The following is a 19926-nucleotide window of genomic DNA, read 5'->3' as shown; positions in this document are numbered from 1 at the left end:
CGAGGCGGAGAGAGGGATGGCGCAGGGGAGCCCCCTGTGGCGCGGACAAGCTCGGTGATGTGGTCGAGCCAGTCCTCATAGAGGTCGTCAACCGGTCGGTAGCGCAGGAGATTGTGGGCCATGAGGAGGGCGGCCCGTGCGTCCATGGGAGGGCGACATGCATGGGAAGAAGAACCGGTCGGGGTCAGCGATGGAGTGGCGGTGCGGCCGTCCCACCGCACCGAGGGGTGCAGCGAGGATGCTTGCTGCTCGTTCCGGCCGGGCCGGTGGCAGCATTGGCGGTAGGCGACGGGGAGCGACAAGGTGGCCCGCCGATGGGAGCCGTCTGAGCGACGTGGGTGGCGAGGGCATCCCGGCGCTCAGCACGAGCGCGCCGCGCGTCCGCCATGGAGACCACGGAGCAACGGGACACGGAGCGACGGAAGGAAGCTTTGGCGCACCCCTACCTGGCGCGCCAAATGTCGGATCACGGGTTCCAGCAAAACACTCGAGGTTCGAACACTGGGGTGCACACGAAGGTTTTCTCCCTATAGATCCACGCCCTAGCTCGCTAAGATCTCGTGGATGAACTCGACGAACTCACAAGACAAAGACACAAGATTTATACTGGTTTGGGCCACCGTTGTGGTGTGATACCCTACTCCAGTGTGGTGGTGGTGGATTGCCTCTTGGGCTGATGATGAACGGTACAAGGGGAAGAACAACCTCCTGAGGTTGAGGTGTTCTTGTGCTTGGTGCACTTGTGTGGTTGGGGATGATCTTGATGATCTGTTCTCGTCTCAGTCTTTCTGGTGTTAGTCCCCCTCTACTGTGGTGGCTAGTTCTACTTATATAGGCCCTGGTCCTCTCCCCAAATATTGAGCGGGAAGGGAGCCAACAATGGCCAATTTGAAAGGGGACAACTAATACAACTTATCTTGACAAAAGTAGTCTTCGCCTGCAAAAGGCTCTGGTGGTGACGCCGTCTTGGGCTCCACAGTGACCTCCGTCTTGCCGTCCTGCTGGTCTTGGTCTTGTTGCACCGATATGGAAACCTTTGCTTGATGCCTCGGTACTCCATGACTGCGCTTGCCCCCTTGGCACCAAAGAGGGAACAAGGACGCTGCGCGCGCTGGCGCCCGCCTGGCGCCTGCCTGGTCACGATCATCATGGCTCACGTCACGGGGACCTCGCGAGGTTTTCCTTGCCTTGATCTCTCCGCCCCTCGCGAGCCTGCCTGGCGAGGCCGCTCCTGAGGAGGTCTTCCATTGTCCGCCTCACGAGGCTTGGCCCCTCGCGAGGGTCTTGAATACCTCGTCGATGAAGATGGGCCGTACAGGCCTGCCAGCCCAGCCACGTCGTGGGCCGTAGGCAGGCAAGTCTGGGGACCCCCGTTCCCAAAACGCCGACACTTACATTGGTGAATTTGTTGTTGTTTACTTCGACGATATCCTTGTGTTTAGCAAATCTCTCAAAGAGCATGTCACCCACCTTCGCACCGTGCTACAAACTCTTCGAAAAGAGCGTCTCTATGCTAATATGAAAAAATGCCTCTTTGGCGTTGATAAGCTTGTTTTCTTGGGTTTTGTAGTATCAAGAATATCTAAACTTTATTATTTCAGGTATGGACGGAGAGAGCGGAGCGGATTCGGTGTCCGACTTTGTTGCCTGAGGAACCAGTCATCCCGCGCCTGGCGAAGATGCTGGTACCAGCGCCCTATAAGGCACCGGAGAAGAAGGCCAAGAAGAAGGCCAAGGGGGTCCGGAGTGGCCCCTGCTGCAAGGGCGCTTCGGACGCGATGTCCGAAGACAATACCCACTCCTCTGCCGCCGAAGACGAGGAGGAGGAGGAGGAGGAGAGCGAGTCTCCCCATGATGGGGGAGGAAGAACAGGGTGGCCTCCAAAAATCTAGAGGTGGAGGCACCCAAGAGGGGGGAAGGCCGTCTCGCGGATAACTCTGCGTGGGACATCGACAGCAGTCCGGAGCGATGCCCCCGGAACAAGCCCCTGGCCGCATCGTGAGTACTAAGAACCCGCATGCGTCCATTTATCCGGCCTCTCCACTTTATGGTATTAATATGGTTAATCATGTTATTGCAGTCCGGCCCACGACACCTCCCAGCGATACTCATCAAGAGGCTCACTGGATTCAAAGGCGATGGCCAGCGAGTCACCGTCAGCTGCTTGCTCTCCCAAGGCCAAGGGAGACGACAAGGTGCTGTCCCAAAGGACCTTCCTAGGCCAAGGAGAGGTTCAGAAGGCTATCATGGTGGCGCCGTAGGGCAAAACCTCGGCCGCCGGACACATGGGGGAACAGACCCCCATGGAGACTGATGATGGGGGCCATGCTCAGTTCGGCCACCATCCGAGCACGGATCCGGAGACCCATACGGCTCCGGAATCCGACAAGCAGCCTCCTTCAAGAGAAGGAGGCATGCCTGTCCCGCCGGTGACATCTATCCAACCAGAGGCGCCGGATAATCTACTGGAAGCGCTACGAGGCGCTTCCATTGTGGAATAACACCATATCCTTATGGGTACGGTGATTGAGAAGTTTCAGTCCGTGAAGAGTGATACGTCTCCAACGTATCTATAATTTTTGATTGCTCCATGCTATATTATCTACTGTTTTGGGCATTATTGGGCTTTATTATCCACTTTTATATTACTTTTAGGACTAACCTATTAACCGGAGGCCCAGCCCAGATTTGCTGTTTTATGCCTATTTCAGTGTGTTGAAGAAAAGGAATATCAGACAGAGTCGGAACGGAACGAAATCAACTGGAGAAGTTATTTTTGGAAGGAAACACACCTGATGGACTTGGACCCCACTTCAGAAGATACGGGAGCTGCCCACGTGGGTGGGGGGCGCTCCCACCCCCCTAGGGCGCGCCCCCTATCTCATGGGGCCCTCGTGGCTCCCCTGACGTACCTCCTGCACCCATATATACCCACGTGACCTGAAACTTCCAGAACGCAAGATAGATCGGGAGTTCCGCCGCCAGAAGCCTCCGTAGCCACCGAAAACCAATCTAGACCCGTTCCGGCACCCTGCCGGAGGGGGCAATCCTTCCCCGGTGGCCATCTTCATCATCCCGGTGCTCTCCATGATGAGGAGGGAGTAGTTCTCCCTCGGGGCTGAGGGTATGTACCAGTAGCTATGTGTTTGATCTCTCTCTCTCTCTCGTGTTCTTGATTTGGCACGATCTTGATGTATCGCGAGCTTTGCTATTATAGTTGGATCTTATGTTTCTTCTCCCCCTCTTCTCTCTTGTAATGAATTGAGATTCCCCTTTGAAGTAATCTTATCGGACTGAGTCTTTAAAGATTTGAGAACACTTGATGTATGTCCTGCCGTGGATATCTGTGGTGACAATGGGATACCGCGTGCCACTTGATGTATGTTTTGGTGACCAACTTGCGGGTTCCGCCCATGAACCTATGCATAGGGGTTGGCACACGTTTTCGTCATGATTCTCCGGTAGAACTTTGGGGCACTCTCGAGGTCCTTTGTGTTCGTTGAATAGATGAATCTGAGATTGTGTGATGCATATCGTATAATCATACCCACGGATACTTGAGGTGACATTGGAGTATCTAGGTGACATTAGGGTTTTGGTTGATTTGTATCTTAAGGTGTTATTCTAGTATGAACTCTAGGGCTGTTTGTGACACTTATAGGAATAGCCCACCGGATTGATTGGAAAGAATAAGTTTGAGGTGGTTTCGTACCCTACCATAATCTCTTCGTTCATTCTCCGCTATTAGTGACTTTGGAGTGACTCTTTGTTGCATGTTGAGGGATAGTTATGTGATCCAATTATGTTAGTATTGTTGAGGGAACTTACACTAGCGAAAGTATGAACCCTGGGCCTTATTTCCACACATTGCAATACCATTTACGCTCACTTTTATCACTTGCTACCTTGCTGTTTTTATTATTTCAGATTACAAATACCCATATCTACTATCCATATACCACTTGTATCACCATCTCTTCGCCGAACTAGTGCACCTATACAATTTACCATTGTATTGGGTGTGCTGGGGACACAAGAGACTCTTTGTTATTTGGTTGCAGGGTTGCTTGAGAGAGACCATCTTCATCCTACGCCTCCCACGGATTAATAAACCTTAGGTCATCCACTTGAGGGAAATTTGCTACTGTCCTACAAACCTCTGCACTTGGAGGCCCAACAATGTCTACAAGAAGAAGGTTGTGTAGTAGACATCAAAGAGCGGACAGACCGAAGCCTGCAGTGGCCTGCTGACAGGTTTTGAGGTAAGCGGCACAGAACGGAAAATCCCAATATAGACAGTAGCCCCTGAGACTATCCGGTGTTCGGAAAGAAAGGCCAGACAGAGGATCAATTAAATTTCGCAGGAAACTAACTAAATGTGTCTTATGTGAATAAGCAGGTGCGTTGCTGGCCGCGATCTCACACACTGCCGAAGTCTCCGGACTAAAGCAGAGACTGGAGCGGGCCGAGGAGGAGCTCGGCCAAGCGAGGAAGCAGCTGGAAGACTAGCAAGGTATGTAATGACTCGCTATATATTCGGAAAGAATAAATGATGTATATTGATCGTAGTGTCATGATATGTGTAGGAGCGACGACCGAGGTTGAGGCCCTTAAAAAGGCACTGGCCGAAGCCGAGGGGAAAGCTGTCAAGGATCAGGCCGCTCGTAAGAAGCTTAAGGCCAGGCTGAACGAGGTCCAGCAAGAGCTCTAGGACGATGTGAACAAGTGTGAGACCTTGGAGTGTGATGTTTCGGCTCGAGAGACTGAACTCGCTAGGGCTCGCCAAAGCGCGGAAGTAGCCCGGGTTGAAGCCCAGGGTGCCCTCCAGGAGATCCAGGAGGCCAAGAAGCGCGGCGGGTAAGGCGTTTAGTATGCAAAGCAAGTATGTGAAGAAGAAGTATGTCTTACTAATCCGGATTCGGAGTTCTCCAGGGGCATTTGTGGATCTGCCATGCAGTGTGTCCGAAGCTGTGGAGTTCTTCCGAGCCGAAGAAGGGAGCTCAACGGAGAAGCTGTTTTGGTCACAATACCTTGCACCAGAGCGTCCAGTGCCCTTGACCGATCAGCTAAGACAGCTGGTCAAGCTGCATAGGGTGGCCGAACTAGTCATGAAGGATTTAACAATTCGGCTATGGCCTGCCGAAGTTATACCCAGTAGCTACTTCAGACTCATAAAGTGGCTGGTAGGTACCTGCCCTTGGCTGGACATCGTCAAGAGGTCGGCCTGCATCGAGGGCGCGCACATGGCCTTCGCCCACGTCAAGGTGTGGCGGGCGAAGATGGATGCCGTCAAGCTTGTGACCAAGGGGCCACCTGAAGGCAAGGAGCACCACACACCGGAGCGGTATTTTGAAGACGTCCTGGAGGGGTCCCGCATTATGGTGACGCAATGTGCGCAAGACATTATTTTTGAATGAATATATTCATGTTGTCTCTGCCTTGTATGATGAAACAAATTTTGTTATGTGATATAATGTTTGTTTAAAAAAATTCACCTCCTATGCGGCCGTATTGTGTGAAATCTGAGAGTTGGCCAGCCATGGCTTCTGCCCCCACATAGGAAGTACGGGGGTGTTCGGGATATAATCTAAACACTCTTGATCCAATTGTATGGTCCTTCAAGGAGGTGTTTAGCGCAGCGAACCAGGCAATCAGACTATTCGGCTTGAACACCCTCACTTAGCCATAGGAGTTTGACGATAACAATTTAGGCGCAGCCCCTAGTATCCGAACTAGGAAGCTAAAAACACCTGATCGGGCAAGTACCAATCCCTCGCGTAATGCAGAAAAAATCTCTAACGATTTGAGACCTCCGAAGAGCTGACCGACTCTCGCCGCATCATGATAGTCAGTTTTCGGCTTTCTCTACTGAGGTGCTCATCCGGGTAAACCAGGGCACAATCCCAATAGTTCTCCCTTTACTACCCTTGCCGATATAGCGGAACGTAGGGTAGCAAGCACAGGAGCCGGGCAACCCAACTATTTACCAAAGACATGATTCGGAGCCAGTGCTAAATTCGGGGTGCCGAAGAGTAGGAAGTGTTCGGACTTTGTTGCCGTGTTGTGGGGCGCTATGAAGCCCCTGGAAATTTTGAATGTACCAAAGTGTACGGGTGCTATCTAATAAGGTTATCCATAGAAAAAGGAAAACAGAAAAAGGAGCAAGGGTAAGGAGCCAAGGCCGCAGAATTTGGGCCGCAAACTGTTTCCGTTACAATTTGATTAATATGTTGAATCACATTGATACAAATAGTGCAATAAGCAACGGGCTAAGACACGACCAAGAGAGAGCTGCGTGTGGGTCCTGAAAACAAGTGGAGTGATTGTTAAAGAAACCACCTAAAAATTCCCCTATACGTATGTGCTTCGTGCCATCTTGGTATATTTATCCTTTGAAAGGACCGGTGATTGGGCCACCAGGGGGAACCTATGGAAAGAAAACCTGAAAAGGAGAAAAGGAAACAGTGAGAGTATGTGTGTCCGGGAGCGGTCGAGCCGTATTGTGGATCACAGGCTAGTTGTGCCTCCGTCAATGCCCATGGTATCTTGAGTGTGTAGTTATGTACGCGCGATACGAACGCCGCTACTTGATCGGGACTGGGATGGAGGCCAAATTGCTAGTCGAGCTCTTGACGAGCTGAGCTGTCCTGCTGCAGAGTAGTCCAGACTCACTTGATAGTGTTCGAGGGCTCGGCCGCCGAATTAAGGTTCTGCTTGAAAAGTCCGCTTTGTACTTCTGCTGCTAAGGCAACGGTGTGCTCCTCAGTACGGGGGGAGCGTTCCGTGTTTCCATTAACTATTATGATGCCTGATAACCCACAAGTATAGGGGATCACAACAGTTTTCGATAAGTAAGAGTGTTGAACCCAACGAGGAGCTAAAGGCAGAACAAATATTCCCTCAAGTTCTATCGACCACCGATACAACTCTACGCACGCTTGATGTTCGCTTTACCTCGAACAAGTATGAAACTAGAAGTACTTTGTAGGTGTTGTTGGATAGGTTTGCAAGATAATAAAGATTCCGTAAATAAAAAGTAGGGGATGTTTAGGTAAAGACACAACTAAGTTAGTTTTAGTAAAGAGCTTTTTGTTACGAGAAAGTTATTTGTCCCTAGGCAATCGATAACTAGACCGGTAATCATTACTACAATTTTATATGAGGGAGAGGCATAAGCTAACATACTTTCTCTACTTTGATCATATGCACTTATGATTGGAACTCTAGAAAGCATCCGCAACTACTAAAGATCATTAAGGTAAAACCCAACCATAGCATTAAAGCATCAAGTCCTCTTTATCCCATACGCAACAACCCCCTTACTCAGGTTTGTGCTTCAGTCACTCACGCAACCCACTATAAGCGAATCATGAACGTATTGCAACACCCTACAGCGGGGATCCCTCACACTTGCGTGACACGGAGAGCACCATAGGACAGCACCAATAATAAAACATGCAACTCAAACCAATCTTGATCATCAAATAGCCCATAGGACAAAACAGATCTACTCAAACATCATAGGATAGCCATACATCATTGGGAAATAATATATAGCATTGAGCACCATGTTTAAGTAGAGATTACAGAGGGCAAGAGAGAGGTTACACCGCTGCATAGAGGGGGGAAGAGTTGGTGATGATGGCGGTGAAGTTGTTGGTGAAGATTGCGGTGATGATGATGGCCCTCGGTGGCACTCCGGTGCCACCGGAAGTGAGGGAGAGAGAGCCCCCCTCCTTCTTATTCTTCCTTGACCTTCTCCCTAGGTGGGAGAAGGGTTTCCCCTCTGGTCCATGACCTCCATGGCGTGGGAGGGGCAAGAGCCCCTCCGAGATTGGATCTGTCTCTCTATCTCTCTCTGTTTCTGCGTTCCCAGATTCTTCCCTTTCACCGTTTCTTATATTCTCGGAGATCCGTAACTCCGATTGGGCTGAAATTTTAACACAATCTCTATACGGATATTAGCTTTCTTGCGGCGAAAGAAGGGCATCAACCGCCTTACGGGGTGGCCACAAGGGTCAGGGGCGCGCCTGCCCCCCTAGGGCGCACCCCCTGCCTTGTGGGCCCCTCGAGCATCATCTTGCATGGATTTTTCTTCCCCAAAATCATATATATTCCAAAAAAATCTCCATCAGTTTTTATTCCGTTTGGACTCCGTTTGATATGGATATTCTGCGAAACAAAAAACATGCAACACACACGAACTGGCACTAGGCACTGGATCAATATGTTAGTCCCAAAAATAGTATAAAAAGTTGCCAAAAGTATATAAAAGTTGTAGAATATTGGCATGGAACAATCAAATATTATAGATACGACAGAGACGTGTCAACGCCGTGCGGTCCTGGCATCTTGAGCTTGAGATAGGCATAGTGTGGTACGGTGCTGAATCAAGCAAATGCGGTTCGTCCGAGCAGTGTGTGATAGCCGCTGCGAAAGGGGACGATATCGAAGATTAACTCCTCTCTTCAGAAGTTGTCCGGCGATCCGAAGACAACATCTAATGTGATTGAGCCTGTATAGCGGGCCTCTACACCTGGTATGACTCCTTTAAAGGTAGTCTTTGTGGGCTGGATCCGTGATGGATTAATGCCCATTTTGCGCACCGTGTCCTGGTAGAGCAGATTGAGGCTGCTACCACCGTCCATGAGGACTCACGTCAGGTGGAATCCATCAATGATTGGGTCGAGAACCAGTGCGGCTGAACCGCCATGATGGTTACTGGTCGGATGATCCCGATGATCAAAAGTGATCGGGCATGACGACCATGGATTGAATTTTGGGGCGACTGGCTCTACCGCATAGATGTCCCGGAGCGCGCGCTTGCGCTCCCTCTTGGGGATGTGTGTAGCATATATCATGTTCACCGTTTTGACCTGAGGGGGGAACTTCTTCTGTCCCCCTGTGTTCCATTGCCGGGGCTCCTCGTCATCGTCCTTGCTTTGCGATCCCTTTTCCTTGTTCTCGGCGTTCAATTTGCCAGCTTGTTTGAAAACCCAACAATCTCTGTTGGTGTGATTGGCTGGTTTGTCTGGGGTGCCATGGATCTGGCACGGACGATCGAGTATGCGTTCCAAGCTGGATGGTCCCTGATTGTTTCTTTTATATGGCTTCTTCCGCTGACCGGACTTGGAGCCACTGAATCCGGTGTTGACTGTGGTGTCATCGATGTTATCACCATTGCTTCGTCGTTTGTGTTTGCTGCGTCGGAGCTTGCCATTGCTATTTTTGGCCTCGGAGATGCCCATTTCATTTCCTGTATTTTTGCTACGGGCCAGCCAACTATCCTCACCTGTCGTGGTTTTGCCACGACAGATGTCCTAGAGAAAGGACTTAGTCGTGGAGCCATCGCGACGGGTTAGCTTGAAGGGGTTAAAGCGGACACAGGGACGCAAGAGAGTTTATACTAGTTCGGCCCCTTCGATGAAGGTAAAAGCCTACGTCTAGTTGTGATGGAATTGATGGGGTTTCGATGACCAGGGAGCCAACAAGCTTCGCCTATGTCTCGAGTTGTTGTCTGTTGTCCTTGAACCGCCGCCGGGTCGTCCCCTTATATACACGGGTGACGCCCGTCGGTTCACAGAGTCCCAATACTGGCACATAGATGTGTCTGGTTTGGTCTCTACTTATTCCTAACTTACAATACAAGTTAAATACCAACGCCGGTTTATGGCTACATGCCTTGAACCGACTATGGGCCTTTAGCCCTCATCTGCCCTCATGGACTTTAACATACTCAACTACTGATGAAGTTAACGCGGCCTGTCCCGCACAAAAGCATGTCATGAGTGTTGTGTGGGCTGCCATGGGCTTTGGCTTTTCCTGGCTGAGGTGGCGGGTGAGCCATTCGTCACGGATGCTATGTTTAAAGGCCGACAGGGCTTCGGCATCCAGACAGTCGACGATCTAGTTCTTTTTAGTTAGGAACCTAGTCCAGAATTTCCTGGCTGACTCCCCAGGTTGTTGAACTGTGTGACTTAAGTCATCGGCATCTGGTGGCCGGACATATGTACCTTGGAAGTTGTCAAGAAAGGCTTCTTCCAAGTCCTCCCAGCTGCCAATAGAATTTTCAAGCAGACTGTTTAACCAGTGCCAAGCTGGCCCTTTGAGTTTTAACGGGAGGTATTTGATGGCGTGGAGGTCATCTCCACGAGCCATATGAATGTGGAGAATAAAGTCCTCGATCCACACCGTGGGGTCAGTTGTTCCATCGTATGATTTGATATTTATGGGTTTAAACCCTTCTGGGAATTCGTGATCCATTACTTTGTCAGTGAAGCAAAGAGGGTGTGCGGTGCCTCTATATCGGGCTGCATCGCGAGGTAGCTCTGATGGAGTCCGTCTGCGGCATTCGGCCCGTGCATGACTAGGTTTGTCACGCCCGGATAGATAGCCGTTAACACGTCTCGAGGCACGTCCTCACAATCCGTAGATCGATCTGGTATATCCTGCTTTGTTGTTTAGGTCCTGCCGAAGGTCATATGTGTGACCACGAGCTGTTTTATCTCTGCCTTTATAATGAGGCGGGGCGGGCTGGTATTGAGCTTGAGTTGCCGCTTTATCCCGACCACGTGGTGGTCGGTCAGCCCCATTGCATGATGATGGTATGGGATCCAGCGCCTCATCATCGAACTGAGGTAGCAATTTGTGCTTCGGGTAACTTTTGGCTGGGCGCTTAAGGTTGTATTCCTCAACTGTCAGGACATTAGTCCATCTATCATTTAGCAGATCTTGATTAGCTTGAAGCTGCTGCTGCTTCTTTTTCAGGCCCCTTGCTGTGGCTATTAGCTGGCGCTTAAAGCGCTCCTGCTCGAGGGGTTCCTCAGGCACGATGAAGTCCTTGTTGCCGAGGTTCACCTCATCCTCTAAGAGCGGAAGATAATTACTGTCCTCCGAGTCTTCGTTTATGGCTTGTTCATCGGGGCTAACTTGCCCATCTTCCCGTTCTTCTTGTTCGGAAGCTGCTTCAACGGGGTCTTCATTATCTTCGGCACTGTCCAGAGTATTATCTTCTCCTGTGCCGGTATTGCTATCTTTTGCACGGTGTGACTTAGAGCGGCGCCGCTGACGTCGGTGCTTAGGCTGTGTCCCAGGAGGTTTATCCTCGACTGGATCTTCTTTGTCATCGTCGTTAGGTTCTTTAGGTGTATCCACCATGTACACATCATACGAAGAAGTGGCCGTCCAGCGTTCGGTGAACGGCGGGTTTTGGCCATGCTCCTCATCTACATCGTCGTCCATACCGTCGATGTCTTCGGAGCCGTAATCGAGCATATCGGTTAAGTCTTCGACAGTGGCTATGAAGTGGGTGGCGGGTGGGAAGCGAAATTCCCCGCCATCAGATTTCAGTTCGAACCAGATATAGTTCGGCTATGAATCCCCTGCTAAGGACAATTTTTTTAATGAGTTCAGCACATCGCCCAAAGGCGAGTGCCGGAAGATGTCCGCGGCGCTGAATTCGGCGATCGATGACCAATCATGCTCAACATTCACGGATGCACATAGTTCAAAATTTACAACCGAAAACGAGTCCGAGGTCCTAGTGACACAAGCATTACCGAAGGTTAGGTCTGTGTGCGGCTCCAACACCGTGGAGTCTGCGGCTTCCATGGCAGGGTTGAGCTTCCCGTCCTTGGATGGCGCGACCTGCTCCGGATCTAAGGCCAGAGCGGTTATAGGTGCAATTTCCTGGGTATGGCCCGATGACAGATCTAAGTCATGTTCATCAAGGTGACGGGGAGCGACTGCCGTGGTCTCGAATCCGTCGAAGATCAAGTCTCCACGGATATCCGCGATGTAGTTCAAGCTCCCGAATCTGACCTAGCGGCCAGGGGCGTAGCTGTCGATCTGCTGCGGATGGCCAAACGAGTTGGCCCGCAGTGCAAAGCCAACACAAAGATCTATCCGTGGAGGAAGACTTCCCCTTGGACAACATTGTTGTAGATGATTGAAGGAGCCATCAAACCTTTTGAGGACAACACAGTGGAACTCTCAATGAAAGCACCAATGTCAGTGTCAAAACTGGCGAATCTCGGGTAGGGGGTCTCGAACTGTGCGTCTAAGGTTGATGGTAACAGGAGACAGGGGGACACAATGTTTACCCATGTTCGGGCCCTCTCTATGGAGGTAATACCCTACTTCCTGCTTGATTGATCTTGATGAATATAAGTATTACAAGAGTTGATCTACCACGAGATCGTAATGGCTAAAACCCTAGAAGTCTCGCCTATATGACTATGATTATGATCATCCCGATTCGGACTAAGCCCTCCGGTTTATATAGACACCGGAGGGGACTAGGGTTGTACAAGGTCGGTTACCGAGAAAGGAATCTTCATATTTGGTCGCCAAGCTTGCCTTCCACGCCAAGGAGAGTCCCATCCAGACACGGGAGAGAGTCTTCGGTCTTGTATCCTCACAGCCCATTAGTCCGGCCCATGTCCAACAGGCTGGACGCCCGAGGACCCCTTAGTCCAGGACTCCCTCAGACGCCGCCGCCGAAGGGGCCTCGCACTGGGGAGAGCCGCCGTGGAGATGTCGCCCGCGGCGCCGGCTTCGAGGTAGCCGCTCCATGGGGGTGCGGGATGGAGCATCATCGGGGCCGGGAGGTCGAGTTAAGGAGAAGGTGCGATGCGATGAGTGTACAACCTCTTTGGTGGCGCCGAGTAGGCCTCGGCTTCGTCCGAGGAGTCGGTGAGGATGCTGCGGTTCCGGTGGAGTAGGTTAAGGCGGCGCTGTGGGGATGGAGCAGCCGTGATAGACGAGGCGATCGTCGGAGCAGCTCCTTGGAGGTGGAGGACGGGGTGGCTGAACTGGCAGGACGACGAGATGGACGACGGATCCTCATCCGGGGAGGTGGATGAGGGACGTCGAGCTGTTGCGGTGGACGATGTCATCGGGGAAGAGGCTCCGGCTGGGCAGAGGTGAGGTGGCGGACAGAGGAGGGTGGGGTTTCGTGGCTGGAGTGGAGAGGTTATGGCGGCCTGGGATTTCGAATGGCGAAAAGGAGGCGATGGGAGGGGGAACCATGACTTAGGGACACGCTTGTCCAAAATGTAGGGTGCGTTACAAAAGTGCTCGCACCGATTTGAACAAGCGGCCCTTTCGGCTCAGGGTTAGAAGGGGGATTTCGTGTGTCGGGATTTGGCAGCTGGAGGGAGTTTTCGTGCGTATTGTAATTTCGGGATGGCAAGGCGCGGGTTGTGAAGGCGCCAGTTTTTGGAGCACGATATCAGAATTTTTGGGATATAACAAGGCGCTGGTTGAATTTTAGGGACAAGCCTAACATGTAATATTGTACTTGTACGTACCAAATCAATTCGCACTTTCCTCAACAAAAAAAATAAAACTATTCACACCACACAAAGAGAGAGTCTTGTCCCGTTTTACTATACAAATGTTATTCAAAGCTACACAAAGAGAGAGTATGAATCCATGCTATGTCCAATTAAATTTTTTCGTTGGCTGTATAATGCATGTAACCTATCATACCAACATTTTAGTGCATTCCAAATGTTTATACTACCGCTGCAATTCGAACTGAATTTGAATTCGTTTCTCTATTTCAATAAGAATCTACAATCATGATTGTTGCCAACTTCAACCATCATTCGTGTATTACCTTAACAACACACCACATGATTACTATAGAGATAGATATGAACTATGTGTACTATATGAACTCGAATTCAATCTTTTGAATACACTTGATGTTGATTCCAAATAATAGTACATTTGATGTACTAACTATATATTCATAATCTAAACCATGTTCCATACGTACACCGTGTTTATCACACAAAGTATAGTGCCCCGCCCCCTACATTATGACAGGTATTTAGCCCCGAGCTGCAAAAGCCACACATTAGCCCAAATTATAATCAATGTTCTATATATTATATGTAGTACGCAAGATGCCCATGCGTTCCACGGAACATCAACATGATCAAGGGGAGACCTTGTTTGCAAATATGGAGAGGGGTGTGGGTATCTTTTTCAAAATTGCCATAGTTTCCTTCCTATCCGTCAAATATAAATCGGACAGCCTATATTGCAGGATGGCAGACACACCATCATCGACAACTCTGTTTTTTATAAGAGTAGAGATAAAATATATTATATGTAGTATAACATGTTCATAACCACACCATGTGTATCACCGTTATATATATTCACGCATGCGTCGGTTTAAAACACTATGATAAATTCTTCAAATATCCGAACTCACTTTTTATAATGAATTATGATCTCTATTCGTCTTTTACACCCACACAATCCTCTTATCTTTGTAGCTAGGGCTAAGTTTCTCTCGTGCATGCACACGGTCGCATCCCTCTCACCCTCCCTCAGCATTCTCTAGCTCCATCGCGCAAATTCATCTTTTCACTTTAGGTCGTTCACCCACGGTGTGTGTAGGCCCCCCAGCTCCTTGTTTACGGCACACATCGATCGATATGCCTCTCTAGCCAGGTGTGCCTAGCACAAACACAAGCTTCCCCTCTTCTCTTCTCACCGTCCATGCCTCACTCCCACCACTCTTTTCATCGATCTCGTACTCGCACACTCCTTCCCCCTCGATATGGTATGTATCTCGCACCACCTCTTAGATGCATCCCTCTCTCTCTATCCTTCTACCCTGGCCTTATTTGCTTCTAACACATACATGCATGTATACCAATTGATCTCCCTACATATACCTAGGTAGACTTTAACTATTCCCCCCCACCCATCGATCGACGTACCTCACAAGTTATGTCTCTCCTTTCTATGACAGAGGACGATTGATCTTCCTATGTAGTTATGTGTGCTTACCACAGCCATATCATCCCCCCTCATCATTCGTGCATGCCCCCTGACCTGTCTCTCACACGCACGCGCATAGACAGGCAGCCATCCCCTCTCTTATTGATATTGCAGGTGTGCCCTTCCTTTGTCTAGCAAGCCTCTCCCACCATTTGTTAGAAGCAACTCCACTACCACCCCCTCCAACACTCTAGCTCTGTCTCTCTCCCAACCTTATTCCTCTCCTACACATATGCATGGATGCCGATCGATCTCCCTTAATACATAAGGTAGACCTCTCTCCTCCTCCACGCATATACCAGCCATTGTACCTCTATAGTTAATAAGGCCTCCCCCTCCACCACACACCGATAGTCGAGCGCTGTAGGTAGGTATCCATGCCACAGATACAAAACGCACCTGTCCCCTCTCATGTTCCAGTAGGCCAGCCACCCTATATCTTTGACGTGTGCACACACAAATTCGATGGCACTCTTTATCGATCGCGCGCGCAGACACACACACATACACACATCATCCCTCTCTTCGATTCTATGGATACCTCAAGCCGATGATACCCCACTCTCTTCTTGTGACCGCCCCCTCTATATATATGATATATCAAGGACTCTATGTTCACACACATTGCATATGTTACATTTTTTTTATAGACACCACCCAAAAAAAAACACTCATGAACCCACACACTATATATATCTTGTTCATTGAGAAAATCACGTTCCTGAAGGTTTCATTCCATTTGGACTCCGTTTGATATTCCTTTTCTTCAAAACCCTAAAATAGGCAAAAACAGCAATTCTGGGCTGGGCCTCCGGTTAGTAGGTTAGTCCCAAAAATAATATAAAAGTGGATAATAAAAGCCCAATAATGTCCAAAACAATAGATAATATAGCATGGAGCAATCAAAAATTATAGATACGTTGGAGATGTATCACCCTCCACGGGGTCCTGTTCATCCACCGGCTCGATCGACCGGGGTACTGTTCATCCAGCGGCAATGGTCTCTACTACCACGAGTTCCTGTTCATCCCACCCCCACCTGGAACTGTTCATCCAAACCCCCCAACAACACTCACTGTTCATTCAGAGGCAGCATCGATCGACTTCAGTTAGCAGCAGCAGCGAAGGAATCACTCTATCAGGTTCAGTTAACAGCCATCGATCGATCGCTCGGGTTCAGTAACGTGTAGCCTGCAGCGCAATCGCTCGGGTTCAGTTAGAGCCCAATGCCTCACTCGGGTTCAGTTAGAGCCCAACGCCTCACACACACGCGCGTACGTATGAGAGAAACGCGCATCGCTCGGTCCATGACCACCCACCATAACCGGGAACTCCCCTGATATTTTCCTCGCCCTCGCTTCTACCATGGGTTTCTCCGTCATGGACAGCCCAAAGAATGTCATGCAGCCGTGTCTCCGGCCCGCCTAGGACGAAAAGCCCATTTTCTGTCATGTTTTTTTGTCATAGAAGTAGGAGCCCACCACATCTATGATGATACCGGGTTTTTTCACAATTATCATCATAGAAGTGTCATAAGTATGACAGGAAAAAAATGCATTCGGCCCAAAATGTCACGATGTGTCTTTTTTTGAAGTGTAGTTTTCAAACTCATAAAGGCATTGACTAGGATGCATATTGTGAGGATTATCATTATCACTAAACTTCATAAGAGAATTTACCTCTACCACCTTAGGCATTGGTGGTGTATTAAGCCCATGTATTCCTTCAATAGGAGGTAAATTTTTAACATCCTCAGCTTTAATACCTTTTTCCTTCATAGATTTCTTTACCTCTTGCATATCTTCAGGACTGAGATATAATATACCTCTCTTCTTCGGAGTGGGTTTAGGTGGTGGTTCAGGAATAGTCCAACCATCATAATTTTTCAATATGTTATTCAATAATTCTTCAGCTTGAGCAATAGTTCGTTCCCTAAAAACACAACCAACACAACTATCTAGGAAGTCCCTAGAAGCATCGGTTAGTCCATTATAGAAGATATCAAGTATTTCATTTTTCTTAAGAGGATGATCAGGCAAAGCATTAAGTAACTGGCAAAGCCACCCCCAAGCTTGTGGGAGACTCTCTTCTTTAGTTTGCACAAAGTTAAATATTTCCTGTAAGGCAGCTTGTTTCATATGAGCAGGAAAATATTTTTCAGAGAAGTGATAAATCATATCCTGGGGACTACGCACACAACCAGGAGTAAGAGTATTGTACCAAGCTCTAGCATCATCCTTTAATGAGAAAGGAAATAATTTGAGAATAAAGTAATAGTGAGTTTTCTCATCATGAGTAAAAAGGGTGGCTATGTCATTCAACTTAGTAAGATGTGTCACAACAGTTTCAGTTTCATAACCATGGAAAGGATCATATCCAACCAAAGTAATTAACTTTGGGTCGACAGAGAATTCAAAATCCTTATCATCAATAAAGATAGGTGAAGTAGCAAACTTAGGGTCACATTTCATTCTAGCATTCAGAGATTTTTCTTTATACTTGTGTAGTAGTTTCTGTAGATCATCTCTATCATTGCAAGCAAGAATATCTCTAGTTGCTTCTTCACTCATAAAATGGCCTTCTGATACCTTAGGCAATTCATATCTAGGAAGGCTAGTTTTAGCAGGAGTTTCAGGAGTTTCAGTTTCAAGCTCATCATCAGATTCAACAACATCATGTTGTATAACTCTAGCAATTTGTTTATCAAGAAATTCACCAAGTGGCACATCATCATTATCAAGCAAGGTACTAGCATCATCATAAGCATTATCCATAGCAGAGGTAGCATCATCAATAACTTGCGACATATCAGAATTAATAGCATGTGGTGGTGTTGCAAGTTTACTTATAACAGAAGGTGAATCTAAAGCAAAACTGGATGGCAGTTCCTTACCTTCCCTCATATTTGAGGGAAATATCTTAGTCTTAGCATCCTTCAGATTCTTCATAGTGATAATATGATAATAATCCCAAGTGACTCAACAAATATAGCTATGCTCCCCGGCAACGGCACCAGAAAAAGGTCTTGATAACCCACAAGTATAGGGGAACACAATAGTTTTTCGAGGGTAGAGTATTCAACCCAAATTTATAGATTTGACACAAGGGGAGCCAAAGAATATTTGAAGGTATTAGTAGCTGAGTTGTCAATTCAACCACACCTGGAGATTAATTATCTGCAGCAAAGTGATCAGTAGCAAAGTAGTTTGATAGTTTCGATAGCAGTGACAGCAGCAATAGTAACAGTAACAATGATAGCAATAATTTTGTAGCAAGTGTAACAGTGATGATAGCAGTAGTAACTTAGTAGAAACAATAAGGGTAAATTTGTAGACATTGGATCGGTGACTTGTTGGATGATATTCATCATGTGACAGTTATAACCTAGGGCGATACGGCACTAGCTCCATTTCATCGATATAATGTAGGCATGTATTCCGTAAATAGTCATACGTGCTTTATTAAAAGAACTTGCATGACATCTTTTGTCCTACCCTCCCATGGTAGTGGGGTTCATATTGGAAACTAAGGGATATTAATGCCTCCTTTTAATAGAGAACCGAAACAAAGCATTAACACATAATGAATACATGAACTCCTCAAACTACGGTCATCACCGGGAGTGGGCCCGGTTGTTGTCACTCCGGGGTTGCGGGATCATAACCGTAGTAGGTGACTATAACTTGCAAGATCGGATCTAGAACATGGATATAATGATGATAACATAAACGGTTCAGATCTGAAATCATGGCACCCGGGCCCAAAGTGACAAGCATTAAGCATGGCAAAGTCATAGCAACATCAATCTAAGAACATAGTGGATACTAAGGATCAGGCCCTAACAAAACTAACTCGATTACATGATGAATCTCATCCAACTCCTCACCGACCAGCGAGCCTATGAAGGAATTACTCACTCCCGGTGGGGAGCATCATGGAATTGGCGATGGAGAAAGGTTGGTGATGACGAAGAACGAAGATCCCCTCTCCGGAGCCCCAAACGGACTCCAGATCTGCCCTCCCGAGGAAGAACAGGGCTTGGCGGTGGCTCCATCTCGTGGATCGCGATAATTCTTTCTCCCTGATTTTTTCTGGAAATATGTGATTGTATAGTATCAGGGGGGTCGTCAGTGGGGCCACCAGGTGGGTACAATGCACCTGGGCGCGCCAGGAGAGGGGGCGTGCCCTGGTGGGTTGTGCCCACCCAGGGGGCCCTCTCTGGTGGGTCTTGGCTCCAGTAATTCTTATTATTGATACAAAAAATCCTCAAAAAGTTTCATTCCATTCCGAGAACTTTTATTTCTGCACAAAAACAATACCATGGTAGTTCTGCTGAAAACAGCATCAGTCTGGGGTTAGTTTCATTCAAATCATGCAAATTAGAGTCCAAAACAAGAGAAAAAGTGTGAGAAAAAGTAGATATGTTGGAGACGTAGCACATATGACCATGCAAAATTGTGTCAAATTTTACGTTTATATTCTTTGAGAACAGCTGAATAACTCCCACAAGGCCATCTTGAGCGGCTCGGATATATGCATCTGTCGAACTCAGTGCGGTGAATTCTTATTTGGACGAGGCCGGAGCACGCATAGCTTCTTTTAATCGTCGGTGATTCATCACGCTCTCCACTTCAGAATTTGTGACCGACACATCATCTGAATCCTCTTGAGGAGGCGGAATGGGCGTGGCGTCGACTTGCATCCTAGCTGACGAGTCCGGCACCGGATTAGTGAACATTTGGCTAATCGGGCGTTCTCCCACCATTTGCCGCGTACTCCTCCTAAAAGATTAAAAGACAAAAAGGGAAGACTCTTAACAATGCAGACTCATGCATATGCATGCATTAAAGTATACATACCTCTTGGAAGATTGTGAGGTCTCCGCGGTACTGTTGGTCCTTTTTCGTTTTGAACGACGACCTTGTGTAGGGGCCGCCCTAGAGGAGATACGGTCCCTGGAGCGCTGATCCTGTTAATATTCGGATTAGTACAACAGGTAAGGATGCAGATGAGGATCTCTTCATAGGAAGCTTCTGGATACTCACAATGCAGAATGGGTAAAGGCGAGGGTAGTCGGCGATGATGGCCACTTCCAAACCGTCATACCTCACCTGATAGAATACC

Source organism: Triticum aestivum, chromosome 3A (genome assembly GCF_018294505.1).
Source record: "Triticum aestivum cultivar Chinese Spring chromosome 3A, IWGSC CS RefSeq v2.1, whole genome shotgun sequence".
Classification (NCBI taxonomy): domain Eukaryota; kingdom Viridiplantae; phylum Streptophyta; class Magnoliopsida; order Poales; family Poaceae; genus Triticum; species Triticum aestivum.
Note: the sequence above shows the minus strand (reverse complement) of the source record.